General features: G+C 35.8%; 1 pseudogene; it reads left to right on the forward strand.

The window, feature by feature from the left end:
* The first annotated feature begins 1,249 nt into the window (after positions 1–1,249).
* LOC108760988 (uncharacterized) lies at positions 1,250–16,535 on the forward strand (annotated as a pseudogene).
* The last annotated feature ends 1,231 nt before the right edge of the window (positions 16,536–17,766 follow it).

Genomic DNA, 17,766 nt, shown 5'->3' on the forward strand with positions numbered 1-17,766 from the left:
TAATTTTTGAAAAGAAGAAGCGATAGAAAGAGAAGCTAGAATTATTGGAAATATATGAATAAAGTTGAAAAAATAAGCATGAGCAAGCAACTTTGCGAGTTAAAATCCGATCTCTTGATAGAGCAGATATTGGACATTTGCGACACACGCCATTCAAAATATTCACCTTGTGCAAATTTAAATGATTCTCCTTATTGCCGAATGATAGTAGTTTTCTGTTTTATTACGAGAGTGCGATATATTCGAAAATGTTTTTCTTCGATCTATTTAATAAGCATCACAATCGCGACATACTCGCTCTCACATATTCTTATCCTAATAAGAAGCGACAATCATTGAGAAAATATTAAATCGCTCTAAGATGGTTTCCGGTGTAAGGAATATAGTGCATACCTAAAGAAATTTTCGTTAATAGTACCATTATGACAGAAACTGTGATAGAAGAGACTCTTCTACAATTTCTGTAGTTGAGCGCGTAGTCATATCACGTGGTCTGTGACCATGATTTAGCAGGGAGATGCGCGGTTGAAAAAAGTTGCAGTAAATATGTACTCCAAAGTTATAAGATTCTTCAATCCAGATTTTTGTTTTTGAAAGCTCTGAAAGTCGCGAGACAATAGAAAGGAGAGAAGCGAGAACGATGAAACGGACGAAACGAGGTTTACTTGAATAAAACGTGGAAACAGCGATGCTGTCGCCGTGGAGGTAACTTTTCTTCTGTGAGGCGAAAACGCGCGAGATGAAAGAAAGGTAGCGAATCCGAACAGCAAATGGCAATAAAATTCATCTCGAAAATCTTTCACGCGAAACCTTGTCTATTTCCATTTATGTCGGAAGTTGGCAGAAATGGTTGCGAAACAACGTTTCGAATTCATAGCATCGGCCACGCGCAAGTCGCTATTGCAAATTCTTTCAATCGTTGAAACGATCTTGAGGAAGAAGAATTCAATGAGATGCGCGCGTCTCTATATGATATTTACACGCCGCGAGCCAAGATTTCTTCCTTTTCCATCAAGATTCGTTATTTTTTTACTACTGGGAAAAATAAAGATACAGAAAAACTATAGAAAAGCGGAGACGAACAATTGCTTACGCTTGTATGCAAAATATGTAAGTTTCTTGGTGTTAAACAAATCACGAGACGATGGTAAAGAGACTCACGTTCTCCGCGAGTTACTTTGAAATAAATTTACCTTGAGGAAACGTGGAACGCGCGATGCCGTGCACGACGCCGTCGATGCCGACAAAGATGAGAAGCGGTGCCAGGGCTGCGAGCATCGGGACTGTCCTGGAACGCGCGGCATTCGCACCGCTGCGGGCTTGCAGCGTCATTCCTGTTCCCCAGCGCACTCGCGATCTCCGATCGCGCTTCTCCCGGGTGCAATGTCCTATATCACCCGCGATCTTGCTCTTCCCACGCGATTGGTCTACGATTAGCGCACCTGGTGTCGCCTGGAGCGCCTTCTGCGCGCCTGGCACGTGCTCCGTGCAGCTCCCGGCCGAGTGCCTCCGCTCATCTCCGTGCGTTCGTTCGCGTACCACGAGACACCGTTCTGATGGTGACGGCACCGTCTCGGAGCGTGACACGCCGGTAAAATGACTCGGCACGCATCGGTACAGTAGCTCAAGGTCACGTTCGCAAAGGGAGAATTACGTTAAGAATATGTGAGAGTGAGAGAGAGAGAGAGAGAGAGAGAGAGAGAGAGAGAGAGAACGAGAAAGAGACACCCCGGTACGTATGAGAGAGGATCCACGACGACACCTCGCTCCCCTTCTCCCGGGACTAGTCCTAGTCCCTCTGTCCCGGGCCGTAGACTGCTGCCTGGAAATCCTCGGAGTACGGAGTATGCTCATGTCTCCACCACCCCTGTTCCTTCCGTACCGAGTAAGCACCCGGACTCCGCGTCCCGTCCCGCGACTCGCCGCCGATAAAACCCTCTTTGTTGTGTAGCCCGCACCAGGAACAGTCTAGCCAGCGCTTGCGCCCTCGTAACCGTGCCCTGATGCCCGGGCACTGCCGCTGCCACTGCTGCTGCCTCTGCCTCTACCTCTGCTTCTACCGTTTCCTCGTACCTTGGCGAATCTCTCTTCCATCTCTCTTTCCTCGACTCACTGGTTGTCCTTGTCGGTAGCCCTTCGCACGGGAGAGACCCTACGGTGGTGTAGCTCCCGCGACCTCCCGCTTTTCCCTCTTTCTTTTTCGCTCTTTCGATAACTCGGCCCCTACTCGATCCTGAATTTATTTCTACGGACCGTTCCTAATGTTCCCTCGCTTTGAAACGCTTGCGTCTCTCTCCCTCCGTAGCTTGTACTAATGGCAAATCTCTGTGATGATCGTTGATAACAGGTTTGTAAAGATGATAACTGCTATCCGTTCGAGTATTTAGCCGGGTGTTAGTGGAATGGTCCCGGATAGCTCGCGGGGATCCCGGAAACATCCACCTGCCGAATATCTCTAACGTTGTCTTCGCCCAGAACATTATTTAATTCTAGATATTGCCCTTGGAATTGCGAGTTACGACAACCATGCGACCAAGCGTGAGTCGCTCGAATAATAATACTTTCGGTAGATTAAGAGCTATCTAATTCATTTTATCTCTTATGTGCTGATCGTACCGAGTGTCCATCCCCTGAAAAAAATGACTCCCACGACGATCAACCGTAATTCTGTCGCAGGTAATAAAGAAACAACTTTGTATTGTACGCTACCAATGGCATAATATATAAATCCCCGCGATGGATATTACTTTTTTAGAATATGAAATAAATTTCTTCGCGTATAACGGAGCGTACTACCTCGCGGGAGTAATTTTAAACTAGTAACATAAGAACAAAAATTAACTTGAAAGCGCTAAAAAATTGTGACGCAACACTTATATACCGATTCGTTACAATATTTCGAGTTTAATGAAAACATCTGTCTATTTTTAACCAATATTTTACACTATGACGTGACCAAATCCGTCTACAAAAACGACAAACAAAAATGTAATGTGACAAAAATAATTTTAATCTTATCTCTATGTTTAGCTGAAAAGGGTACAAAAAAGATTATAATGAACTTTCGCGATCGTTATTAATAAAATTTCACTTTGTATGGGAAAAGTAACATGTGTGTATAACTGCTTTTATTTTTAAAAACTAAAATGCAGGCCTTTTTTCGCGATGGCCATACAATTTAACAGCCGGATGAGAAGAATGTACTATAAAAAAAACTGTAATTCTTTTCAAGTGAATTACAAACAGCAGTTGTGTACAATAATTTCTTTCCAAAAGTTTTTATTTATCACTGACAATAGAAAGAAAATATCGGTTCAATAGAAAACTATATGTAGAACGATGTGACGGTATTTTCTTTTTCTAGATATGCTATGTTGGCAAAATAGCGTTGGAATATGATAATGGTGAGTGGAACTGGCTGAAATGTCATTTGCTGTTTTTTTCGTCAAATTGTTCTATTTATTAATTCTCTTGAAATTTGTTCAATCTCTTTCTGATTGTCCGGCTTAATGTCCCGTGGTTTGCTCTTGATAGCGAATCGCGAGACAACTAGGCATATTGGAAGCTCACAACCTACTAGCAACAAACCCGGTGTTAGCAAAGAGTGAAGAGGATAGGACAGAGGAGGATGGTCGAGACAGATTTAAGTTAACACTATAAAAATGTTGAAGGCGAAATTTAGAATGGCGTGTGTGCGTGCGTACGTGCGTGCCTACGTGCGTGGGGAAGTAATTATTCTAAAATTACGAGGTATAATCTCCGATGCGCGTTGTTAGCAGATCTGAACGTCTAATGTCGCGAACGAATGAGAAAACAATGGGAAGGAATGCCGAGTAATTGATTTTGAGATTCAACTTGAATCCATCTGGGGGACAAATAGAAGTGTTGAAACGTCAATATTTGTCACGCCGTTTCATGACGCGAGTTGTCATATTCCCAAAATCTCAATGGACGAGATGCACGCACGACTTGATATATTGATTTTGTTTATAGACAAAGCTGTTTTTGTCATGTCTCTGTTACGTGACGTGTCAAATTTCGACGAATCACGTTTTCAACGTTGCTTCCGAAATCTCGGCATTGCAAGAACAAACGACGTACAGCCATCGGAGACTTGAATGTGCATTAATTAATCGCGACGATTAATCGACGGCGTAATGTAGCCTTAATTGATCGCGGGCAAGTGACTCGTATCACGCATTGTTACTCACGAATAAACGTGTTTCGAATGTAACGTATATTAATGATCTCATACATTAGGAACAGCGTGTTCCGAAATGCACCACGCACTCACTGACTTTTTAAATACCCATCGCAAATCTGTAATGTGCAACGACCAAGGGTGCGTTCCGTTTCACGAATAATGTGCATGATGTATCATTTTATCCTTGTTTGACACTCGGCGAAAGACAAGGATAAAATAATACATCATGCGTATTATGCGTGAAACGGAACGCAGCCAAAGTTTATATCTCGTTTGATCAGTCTCGGATGATCGGTGTTAACTAGGTTTCTTACAAAGGCATAGAGAATGGACTGCGCGATCCGTATGTAAGTAATGTATCAAGTGTGGTCGACAATAATGAGAGAGAGGGACCGTGGGAGACGGCCAATCTCCTTCTCATTCTCTCTCCCATTACACCATTGAATGGAAAGAAACATAAATGGCCGTCTGCCACGGTCCCTCTCTCTCATCCCTATCGACCATTTTGACACACGAATCGCGCAATCCATTCTCTACGTCTTTGGTTTCTTATAACAGAGCACATGTTTTTCGCGGGTGGCACCCAGTTGGACACGGCTCAATTGGACACGAGCTACTCACAGCGCTTGAGACTACAAAGCTCCTAAGTACCGGTCGCTGTGATTGGTGTCCAATCGAGCCGTGATCAATCGGGATCACCTCGTTTTTCGCTACGACTAGGGGAATATCAAGATCGTATACTTGATGTTGATGACTGTTCCGAAATTACGACGAACTATCATTAACTAGTACTCGCGACTTCTGCAATGATTAATTTTTGACGATCTTATAGCGAATTTGATTGGACGCACTCAGTGCACACTGGTGCACATTAAAGCCGCCGTATACAAAATAACGTATATAAAATTCTATGTTTATATATAATTATAAAACTAATTATATATAAACATAGAAATCAATTAAATCCTGAAATACTCAATACATTTTATTGTACTATTAGGTAAAATATGTATTTCATAATTCAAAATATTTGCTTTTCACTTTTATATTAAAATTAAATCAACGTGTACATCTGCTTTAATATGCAGTGCGTACTGGTGCTTCCAATCGAATTCGCCATTAGATTAAGATTCTTCCACATATCTAGTATCACCTCCTGTTCTTAATTTTGTGCTTTCCTCGTTATATATTTAAGAATAAATTTATTAACGTCCAGTATTGTAAAACACTGAAAAAAATAAGTTAATAAGCAGTATTAAAGCATCAGAGGGGGTTTTATGATTTATGCTTATTAGTGTCAGCACGAGTTTTGTGAGGAAAACATCACGTGACTCAAATAAAATGAGCGCGACAAAAAGGTTGAACGGAAAATGCTAATAAGCTTACGGGATAAACGTAATACCTGTTGTATTAGGCCGCCACAAGAGGTATAAAGCCACGCGTTCGAACACGCCCGAAGCATATCTCTCTTTATACTCATATTATATCTATCTCGTACGAGAATATTCCTTTGAAATAAACAAGTTTTTTAATCGTCTTCATCTTAAAAATTTGACATGCTCTATATAATGCTTTTACTGTGATTTACCGTGACAAGTAATAATTTTTTACAAGATTCCGCTACTATAGTCCACCAGAAGGAATTTATTAAAATTGATCATGTACTTCTCTTTAATTTTACCACGACTTTTTATATATTATTTTATATGTTATTAAGTTGATCCTAAAGTGAAGTTTGAACTCCGATGTGATCGTCGTTTTCCAATAAAATGCGACATATCGACATATCTTTATATACTACTACACCAACATCTTATGCATACACTGTTAGAAATTTCTCAATGAATTTTAATTAACACGTAAAGGAAGCATGTGGTTATGCACGAAATTAAATGTAATGAATGACGTAAATAAAAACTAAATTACAGTAGTCTTAAATGTGATGAAAGTGTGTATTGAAATTAATGAACACATTATTATAGAAATTAATTTACACGTTAATGAAAAGTACGAGATCTGTAACTGAAAAATAATTTACGTTAATGACATGTAAGAAACGTAAAGGTATTAAACGTTAAGCGTTAATAGTATTAGGCTTAATTAAAATATTATTAATATTCGTAAATGTAAAAGTACTTTAAATTTCAATACGCTTAACTTTTAAGTTTGAAATTTAATGTACTACAAACTTAAATTTCATTAATATGTACATTAATGGTTATTTCAATTACGATTAATTAAATGTCATTTATATCCGTAAATAAAAAGTATATTAAATTTCATTACACTTAATTTTTCAGTTGCTGTAAACTTAAATCTCATTAACATGTGCATTAATAGTCCTTTCAGTTACAGAGAAACTTCATTCACCAATGTACATTAAAAGTTATTGAAATTTAAGAACATTTCTAACAGTGTACATATACACAAATTTTCATAGAACAATAGCGTTTTAATTAGACGTCTAACCATAAGTCTAATTCTAAGAACTTCATGTTATTTATCCGTGTTAACTACTAATCTGTGTACCACAATTTCATAAGTACAGATTGCAAAAATTTTATATCGAGTAAATGTTGTTACGATATTGACAGGTCTGGCGCCATGTTGGAGTAAGAAATGGTAAAGAAGATTTCAGCTTATACAATTCTTTTCTCGTTTTCAGCATAAACTCCCTTTCATAGGTACATATTAACGCGTATACTTTTATCGTAAAAAAGGATTTACAAATGTGTAAGAGAGAAAAAAGTAATTGTTATACAAAAAAATTATTGTATTTAGTCGGTAATACAGACGACTTTAGGATTCCCTTAAGTGCGATAATTTGCGTGTATCTAATGTAATTATTTAAATATTAGATCAATTGTAGATCAATGTATTTACTAAAGATGATCCAGAAAAACGTAGGATCGAAACATTTATTATAATTGCTTTTTAATTTATATTGAATGAAAAAACAAGTTAAATGATAAAAGCTATGAGCCAATGCAGGATATTAAGTGTTAATAAATAAATTTTAATATTATAATAATTTCAATACAATGCTAAACGTTTCGACCCTCATGAAAATGATAAAATTATATTTGATGATTATAAAAAACCAACTTTTTCAGAAAGGTTTTCAAATTTTTATTCTCAACATCCAATATGTCACAAGAAGGGAATTATTTATAATATGGTTGACAGAGTGTTTTGTCTCATCCCAAAAAGTCAAACAAAAAAATTTCAGAGATTATTAAATCTTTAAATTAACTAAATTATTGATTCAGATATTATTAAATAATGATTATCCTCTTAGTTTTATTTTTTCAAATATACTTATCATAATCAAATATCATTGCAACAGATCTGTCAATCATACTCATCGAAATAATGATATTAATATTAATGATAAATTTTTTACTATACCGTATGTAAAAACCATCTCCGAATCGTTTTTCCGGTTGCTGCTGGTATTAATAAAAAAATAGCATTTACCATCGCAAACACTTCAAAAACATTCATCACTCCAGGCAAGGACAAGCTGGACCATATGTCGCATTAGAAAGTAGTTTATAAGATCTCTTGTCGTGATTGTGATGCGACATATGTACGTCAAACTAAACGACAATTAAGATCTAGAATATCTGAACATGCGAGTGACATCAATAAAAAAACAGAATCACCATCAGTAATTTCTAATTATCGTTTGACTTACGAACATGACTTTAAATGGGATGACGTAAAAATATTAGATAATGAACCACCTTATAACAAAGGACTGATCTCGGAGATGGTACATTTGGTTAAGAAACAGGAGCATGGATTAAACAAGCAGTGACATAGAATCACTTTCCGATTCCTATATCCCTATTTTACAGTTGTTATCCCCTTCTTAATTATCCCCCTTCCTTGTTGCCTTTCCACTACTTATTTTTTTCCCATTCCATTTGGTTTCTTAACTTTTTTTTCCTTTCCTTGCTGTGTCATTATCCGCTTTACATTCGTGCTGTTGATATATCTTGTGATAAATTGTAAACATCTAAGAGAAGAGAAATTTTTACCTTCGCACGTTGAACTTTTTTAATTAACGATTTGAGAACATAATTTTATGGCATATATATGTACACCACAGACGATTGATGAGACCCTTGCAATCATTTTAGTTGCACAAATAGGTATGACGATTAAAATTTTTTTTAATTAATTTATTCCTTTAATTTAATTATTTTATTATTTTATTTTAATCGTTCAGGACTACATTTACAATTTAGTTTTAAAAAAAAATTAACGTCGATTCACCAAGGCACGTCGATGCGACTTAATTTTTATATATGTATTTTATTTTTTAATAATAATTGACCATGCGATTGCGAGGAGACATTGGTTGGACGGAGGTATCCTTATTACTATACACGGAGGAATATTGGAGGAATGACGAGGAAAGTAGATTCTTCGTAATTTTAATTATAGGAAATCGTTATTAACTATATTTGAACATGTTTTCGGTACTTTTGTAATTTGCGATTTTTTTTATTTATATATTTTTTATGTTACTGAGGATGACCTAACGAGGGTCGAAATGTTCAGCATTTTATTGAAATTATTCTAATATTAAAATTAATTTATTAGCACTTCCTGCATTGACTCGTAGCCTTTATCATTTAATTTGTTTTAAAATTTTGATTCTAAATATATTGATTTTTAGTTTTGAATAAAAAATTTTTTGAATGTTAACTTCAAACCTTTATAACTCAAAAAGTACTTAATGAAAAAATGTTTTATTACAGTGTTTTGGAAATCTCTCGAGATAAGCTATAAAAATATGCAATAAAATGTATGGGGTTTCATTTAAAAAAATAAGGTTGACCTTGAAATGACCTTAAAGGACATGGTCAAGATCAAAGTCAAGGTCATTATCTTACTCCTCGCTTGAAACCATACAACTTTGCTATTGGACATTTTCTCCAAAATGCATTCTGACTGAAGACATTAGGGGGGTCCGATACTTTTCCATGACCCTGTATATTCGAGCGTGATACTTCGAGCATATAATTAACAGATGAAGCCGCCGCAATGTTCGAAAGCAATTAATCGTCGGCGTCATGCACCATAGTGAACCAACCTGATTAACCTCATTCGCGTCGAGACGAAAATGTTGCATTTCTAACTATCAAAGAACAGATAGCTGATTTCAGTCAAAAGCATGAAAAAAATGTCTCGTTCGATCTGTCACCTTCCAGAGCTGACGTGAGTCTGCTCCGTTGAACCCACTCAATTATTAACCTCTTTATCGTAATAATACCATGTAGTTCAATTTTCTTTGTTATATCTGCAACTTTGGATTACTCTTATGAAAATATATTTAGTGTCCATTTTGCTTCCTTGAAATTAATTAGTGTCTTTTCATCAAAATAATTTAAATAAGACAGGAAATAGAAAGTTTCTTTTTAAAATTAACAAATTAGTTATTAAGTAGCAAAAGTAACGGTAAGCTACAGTTATCAGAAAAAGGAAGTAACGCAGTTAAGTTACCAAAAAAGTAACTTGTAACTGTAACTGTAACTTTGTTACAAGTAACGAGTTATTTCCATTCCCTGAAATAAGAATCTAACAAACCCAGCGTTAGTAACTTATGTTACAGAACAGATTTTAGCATTGGCACCGAAGGGTTAACTTTTATAAACAAATATATAAAATGAGGCTCGAAAGAATCTATCAGTGAAAAATATAAAAAAGCTTATCAGAGCCACATCGGCTGTTCGGATGCACAGAAAATTCTTTATAAAATACTTTGACAACTTAAAAACTTTATTATATCTACTAATTGTAACTGTTATTTCGTAATTATTTATATCTTTATAATTTTATATATTGTTTATTTATACTGAAGATGGCCACATTCAGGGCCGAAACGTATATACTTTAATTTATTGTAACTGACACAATTATTGTAATTCTTTTAAATCTATATACGAATATATTAATGATATTTCACTAACAAGATCTAGTGTGTGGCATATGCTCAACCGTTTTTATTGTTTATTTATTAGCCACGTATTGAGGACAATTTTGAAAATTCTTTATTTTCGTGTAAAAGTAACAATACGAATAAAAAATAATAAAAGAACCGTGGATTGAAAGAAAACAAACATTTGATTTAAAAGGCTTATTTCACGAACGCTAGATAACAGCTAGATAGCAGCGAAATTTAAATTTATTCATATTTAATACATCGAGATATATAGACGTTTCGATCTGTCATCAGGTCATCTTCAGTATTAAAATTTAATTCTTAATAAATTTAACATAAATGTCACGTCCGCCGACATATTCCGGCGATCGAGACGCGCTCGCGTTGCCAGGGCAACGCGGCCCGAAGCAGCAAGAACGCTTGATCACGCGCTCACCGCACGTGACTTACTACGTCATCAGCGATTCTGTACACTTGCGCGGCTAAATTAGAGCAATAATACAAATTTGCTATAAAATAATTATAAATTACAAAACAGGTCAGTGGAACTTGAACACGAAAAAAATCAGAATAACTACGCGAAGTTATCCCACGCGTAGACCACAGCTAAAGGGCTGAGAAATAAAAAAAACTTGAATAATTCAAATTCCACTGAAGCCTCAATTGCAATAACTGCATTAACTCATCTCGCAGTATTACAGCAAAGATTGTAAAACGTTTTTCTAGCGAAATTCCAACAGGAACCACGGTAAAATCTCTTAAGTAAATAGTGCGAGAAACCGTCAAATCGCACAGCGAGCGAAGACAATAGATCAAAACATACGAATAACCCGTATATAAAAACTGGGAGTGCAGTTGCAGCATAAGCGTTCAACCAAACGGGTGCAAACTGTGCATCCTAGTAGCGGGTCACGCGGGCTCACCCCCGTAAATAAGCAACTCCTAAAATTCAGCCGTTAACAACGCCAAATTAATAAAAATCTTTTGGATGGAACGTTTATGAAATATTCTAGAACATTCTAAATACACACAAGAGTTGCTTATTGGCGGGTTAATCCTCTTCACCGCTCAGGACCACCCCTTCTACAATATAAAAGCGGTGCTTCCTGAGTGCCCGGCGCACTTCGTTTTGAGTTTCAAGATAACCTAGTCGAATCTATAGAGAATCTAAATTCGTTCTACATTATCTCGCGTACCTTGTCGTCACTCCGAGTAAGTGAACTCCGCACGACGGTTTCCTTACGTCTTTGTCCGCGCAGTGTCGTTCTTTCATTCTTTATCTTTTTATTTTACTTTCTCTTATATTTTTTTTATATATTTTTATTTCTCTGTAAAACCGCGCACAGTGTGCAACGATCTAATAAACCGAGTTCTGTCGTCATATCCCCTTTTTTCCCCTTTTTTTTCTCTCTTTCCTTTTATCTCTACGCGACGAAGTGCCACCGGTCGCGACTATCTGTGCCGTCCTTTTTTTTTGTTTGGTTGTGTGCGTGTGTATGTGCAACACGGGAGTGCCGCGAGAGAAGCGGGATCGGGCGACTATTATCGCACGCGGTACCACGCGAACATCCCGTGCTACCTCCGGGCGACGCCCCCCTCATAACCTTACGGATCTGTAAGCCCCTAGAAGAGACTTCCTACCCTCCTTTCCACCACCTTTCTCCCCTGCCGATCCGACTTGGCAGCTCCCTAGAGGAGCCCCCAGGTCTTCCTACCCCCGGTCGCGGTAGCTCTATAACGGGCTTGCCGCCGCCTTCCAAGCGGGGAACAAACGCCCCGTAAGGGCGCCCCACCGCTCAAGCCGCATCTCTCCGACCCAACGTCGCTCGTCTCGTACCCTTTCCCAGCCGGGGCCGCAAAGGAAAGGCCCCGCGCAGCCCTCGTGTACTTCCCCAAATTTTTTCTTCCTTCTCGTCGTTGCTCGAACCGGTATCGACCCCCGCGACTCTTGCACTCTCCGCGCAAAAATTTTTCTTTTTTTCTCTCTCTCTAACTTATCTAACAGATAGAATGTTCGCAGGAGATGCCCCACAAAAAGCGAACCGGTCGCGAGCGGGCCTTGAGGGCCCTGGTAAAAGTATATAAGACCCCCGCGAGCTTCGACCCACGCGAATTCGTGGACCCCCGGTGGGTCCAGGAGTGCGTAGAATACCATCCGGTCTCGGGGAATCTCCAGGACCCTACCCCTGCACGCACCGGCTCGAGGAACCTACCCCGGGTCACCAAGGTGAAGAAGGTGGCCTTCTCCATCCGGGTCGTCCCCCGGCCGACGACGGGTTGACGGCCGCCGCGAAGTCGAAACACACCTACATAAATACTCATATACAGAGTACATCAAATCAAATAAAATATAGTACACAAAGTTCTTCTCTCTCTCTCTCTCTATTCTTTTCACACACTCTCTCTCTCTTCTCCTCCCATCCGACGCGAAAGCCCGGACGCGATAATAAATTAAGCGAAAAATTCATTACACAAATATTCCACGCTAGATTTCGAGATTGTTCCATTTTTTCTCTTTAACGATTAACTAAAATGTTCTGTATCAATTCCATAAGTACAAAAATATATCTAACATAGTTGTTCGCCAATTATATATCAATTTATAGGTTACAACAGACTTGTTACTTTCTTGAGTCCGATTCCATACTTGGTTGTATCATACGGAGATGGATGATTCTAATACAATTTACATAATAATCGGGCAAAAATAAAATTATCAAACATGATTACTAATTGTCATACCTTTAAATTGTGTCATAACATATTAATTCATTATTTTGTTAATTGATAATATAATTCGTCTTGGTATTAATAACAGAACAACATAATTTCCCGATTCTATTAAGAAGAAAATCCGATTAGTTTACTTGAAAAAAAGAACAAATCTAATTATTAATAAAAAACGAGAAACTCCTTACAGACCTGTGTTCCATTATTTCACAACAATTAACATCATAAAAAAGTCAATAATTTATTACAACAGTAACTTTACAACAATTTTTAACTATGATTAGCGCGCGAATAACAGATTTTTCAACTCAACAAAAAGGAACAGACTAACTTCTTTGCTTGAATGTCTCGACTTATATACTGAATTCACCTCTACAAGTTATGGAAAGGGAAGTTAATTTTAGTGGAAAGAAACATTTAACAAAAATGGCAGGTATGGTTCTGGAAATTTTTCTGTATCTATTTGTTTATTTATGCCATTATTTTGTTTTTTAATATAAACCATTTCTGATGTTAATCTTTTATAAAAGGAAGGTTTAGTGTCTAAAATTTTTATGTCTTCCCAATTTAAATTATGTCCCCATTTAATTTGGCGCTCTGAAACTATTGATTGTGAATCCTTTGGTTTTTTATGTCTGATTTATATATATGTTCTTTTATTCTAGTAAAAACCTTCCTTTTTATATGACCCACGTACGAAGAATTGCAGTTCAAACAATTAATTTTATATACTACATCCGAATGTGGTATATGTACTACACCTATTATATCTAATTTATCCTTACCTAGTTTACTGAGTTCAAATTATTCATAGGTTTGTATGCAACTTTGTAATTAATTTTATCAACAATATTTTTAAATCTCTCTGAAATGTTCTGTACGTATAGTATTGTGAAATATTTTATTAAATTGCTGTCCTCTAAATTATTATTATCTATTCTGTCATTAAAGTGTAAATTTTTTCTTTTTGATAATTTATTAATTCTATATTTAATGGTGGAAAAAATTGTGTGGAAAGGGTAACCATTCGAAAGTAAAAGATTAATTAAATTCACAATATTATCATGATAATATTCTGGATGTGATAAGAAAATAATTCTATCTAACAATCCTATTATTACTCCTTTTTTGTCAGGAAGTAATAATGAATAAAGTATGGCTTCATGAAAATAAAAGAATTAACAAAAAATTATTAAACTTAAGAACAGTTACAGAACTAATGAAAAAAAAAGTATAAAATCTATAAAATTTGAGTTGCTATTAACGGAATCCACGGATCCAAATACAGATTTCATTCCTTCAAAAATAAATAAGATTTCCACTCAGAAAATAAATACAAATAATACACATATGTTATATCAAGTTGATATTAATCCACTAAAATTTAATGACAACTTTTCGTTAAAAAATATTAATGAGGAATGGCTAGTGAATTTAACTAATGTAGAAATTCCAGACAAAGTGAAAATGATATTACAACTAGGACAAAAATTCAACCTTCCTAACAGTAAAATTGATAAGGATAAAATCATCATCGAATTCATTAAACATAGTGGCTACGTTTACACCATGCGCTTAATCCGCGACCTATACGATGTGTGTCTTTGTCTAACCTACGGGATAAACAAGGACATCTATTGTATAAGCCACGGCCTAAATGCACGGTGTAACCGTAGCCATTGTTTTGACATAAAACACAATATTTTTAGATTGGATAACACAATTTGTAATACTGTTAGAAACGATTGCATTGAAGTCCTCAACAAATTATCACATAACAACTTGACCCAAAATAACGATGACATTGCATTATTAAAAAATGGAATGAAAGACGTGAAACAATTTGTAAAAAAACATACTGATATCTTAATCACAAAAGCGGATAAAGGTAATTCAACTGTAGTCATGAACTTAACAGATTATAAAGAAAAAATGCATTGTATACTATCAGACAGACGCACTTATATTAATATTAAGAAAGACCCAACCAAAATGTTAACAAAACAAACACATGTATGTACTATTAAGTAGATGGAAGAAGAAGGAATATTTGAACCAGGCAACTTAAAAAAATCTGAATGTCACAGACGGCACAGTAGCTAGATCCTGGTATACCGAAGATCCATAAAGAAGGTAATCCTTTAAGAATTATAGTTAGCTGTATAAATAGTCCAATTTATGAGCTATCATCGTATTTGAAACAAATTATAGATAAGAGCATAAATAAAAGTTTCAGCTATATTAAAAACAGTTTTGAATTAGTCAATAAATTGAATGGGATGACATTAGAATCTAAATATGAAATCGTTCCTTTGATATAAGACATTTCAAAAAATACGTGCATTGACATGAATGAGTTTTTAGGTGCCATTTGTTTCATTTTAAATTCCACATATTTCAAATTCGACAATCAGTATTTTAAACAGATTTTTGACATGCCAATGGGATCTCCATTATCTCCGATTTTGGCCGATTTAGTAATCCAAGATTTAGAAAGTAATATACTCTCAGGTTTAAATGTTTCTGTTCCTTTGTATTATAGATATGGTGATGACATTTTGATTTCACTTCCTTGCAATCATGTGGAGAGGGTTTTAGGAGCGTTTAATTCATACCACGACAGATTAAAATTTACTTTGGATAAAGGGTTTGATGATTCTGTAAATTTTTTGGATGTGACTGTTATATTAAAAGAAAGACAGATAAGGTTTAACAACTATAAAGAACCAACAAACTCAGGATGTTATTTAAATTATAAATCTTGCCATCCAGAAGAACACAAAAAAGGAGTAATAATAGGATAGTTAGATAGAATTATTTTCTTATCACATCCAGAATATCATCATGATAATATTGTGAATTTAATTAATGTTTTACTTTTGAATGGTTACCCTTTACACACAACTTTTTCCACCATTAACTACAGAATTAATAAATTATCAAAAAGAAAAAATTTACACTTTAAGGGGGAAACCTTTATCGGGTCAAAAAAATCGATGTTTTGGAAATAGTCTTAATCGATTGTTAAACTATTCAAGAATATTCCCTGAAAATTTCAAATCGATATCTGCAGTATTTACGAAGTTACGTAGTCAAAGCGGACGGGTCGGGTGACGAGTTCAGACGGGCCTAGCTACCCTCGGGAGTTGATAGCTGGTGTAAGTGGCGCAAGGCTGAGGCAGCAGGTTGTGCAGCGTCATTTAAACATCCCCCTCCTCTTCACCCAAATGTTGAGAAACATTTGCAACCGATCTTCGATGATCTTTCCAATGACAGTCTTTTGGAAAGGTGTTTAGGCGGTTACACGCAGAATGCGAATGAAAGTTTCAATTCTACCGTTTGGCCTTTATCGCCTAAACACATTCACAGTGGAGCAAAAATCGTCTGCATTGCTGCGTATATTGCTGCATCGATATTTAACGAAACAATGCAGTGTTAATGATGATGAACAAATTGGATATCGAAATTGGGATCCAGGCACACAATTTTGCCGTAACGAAGGACGAGAAGCGAATCAACAGACAGAACCGCCGAAACTATAGCAGCTCAAAAGAGGCAAGAACGGCCCATAGGATGGAGATAATGACTCAAAACGAGTTCTACGAGGAAACGGAGGGGCTACTTTATGCAGCTGGAATCGCTGATTAGCGTGAGACTGCCGTAAGTTGTGAATATGTAGTATTTTTATGTATCCAAAACTTACGCATTTTTCTCGGAATACCTTTTTTCGATTTTGTGAACACAATTAAGAGAACTCTACTGAACCGATTTGGCTTGATGACCCCTCATTTTAAAGATAATTAAATTCTCTGTCGATGTGACATTAATTGTTTTTTAAAAAAAAATTTTTTTCATATTTTTTTCGTATTTTAAAGTCAATTTTTTTAACGAAAAATGCACTTTAAATTTTAAACTGTGTAAAAACATGCAATTTCGACATTTTCTTTAAAAAATCGAAATGTCACGTAGAAGCTAGTATCATAAACATTACAAAAAATTTTGTTTTTTTTTTGTTTCAGACCAAAATTAAGGACGCTACAGTGTTCACAGCGGAGACACTCCATAAGCGAGGCGATATCAATATGGCGTCCGTTTTTATAGTAAATAACTTTTTTTTTTGAAAAAGTTCCTGTGTACTCTTCGATTGTGTATTAAATTGTCATAAAAATTTCAAAATGTTTCAAGTTATTATACCCGAGAAAAAAATTCGTGAAAATAATGTATTTTTCGACCGTGTAAAGGAGGTTTCCCCCTTAATGACAGACTAGATAATAATAATTTAGAGGACAGCAATTTAATAAAATATTTCACAATACCATACGTACAGAACATTTCAGAGAAATTTAAAAATATTGTTGATAAAATTAATTACACAGTTGCATACAAACCTATGAATAATGTGAACTCAGTAATTAAATTAGGTAAGGATAAATTAGATATAATAGAATATTCGGATGTAGTATATAAAATTAATTGTTTGAACTGCAATTCTTCGTACGTGGGTCATACAAAAAGGAAGGTTTGTACTAGAATAAAAGAACATAAATCAGATATAAAAACAACCAAACGAGTCACAATCAGTAGTTTCAGAGCACCAAATTAAATGGGGACATAATTTAAATTGGAAAGACATAAAAATTTTAGACACTGAACCTTCCTTTTATAAAAGATTAAAATCACAAATGATTTATATAAAAAAACAAAATAATGGCATAAATAAACAAATAGATACATAAAAATTTCCAGAACCATACCTGCCATTTTTTATTAAACGTTTCTTTCCATTAAAATTAACTTCCCTCTCCATAACTTGTAGAGGTGAATTCAATATATAAGTCGAGACATTCAAACAAAGAAGTTAGTCTGTTCCTTCTTGTTG

Source organism: Trachymyrmex cornetzi, unplaced genomic scaffold (genome assembly GCF_001594075.2).
Source record: "Trachymyrmex cornetzi isolate Tcor2-1 unplaced genomic scaffold, Tcor1.1 scaffold233, whole genome shotgun sequence".
In the NCBI taxonomy this organism is placed as follows: Eukaryota; Metazoa; Arthropoda; class Insecta; order Hymenoptera; family Formicidae; genus Trachymyrmex; species Trachymyrmex cornetzi.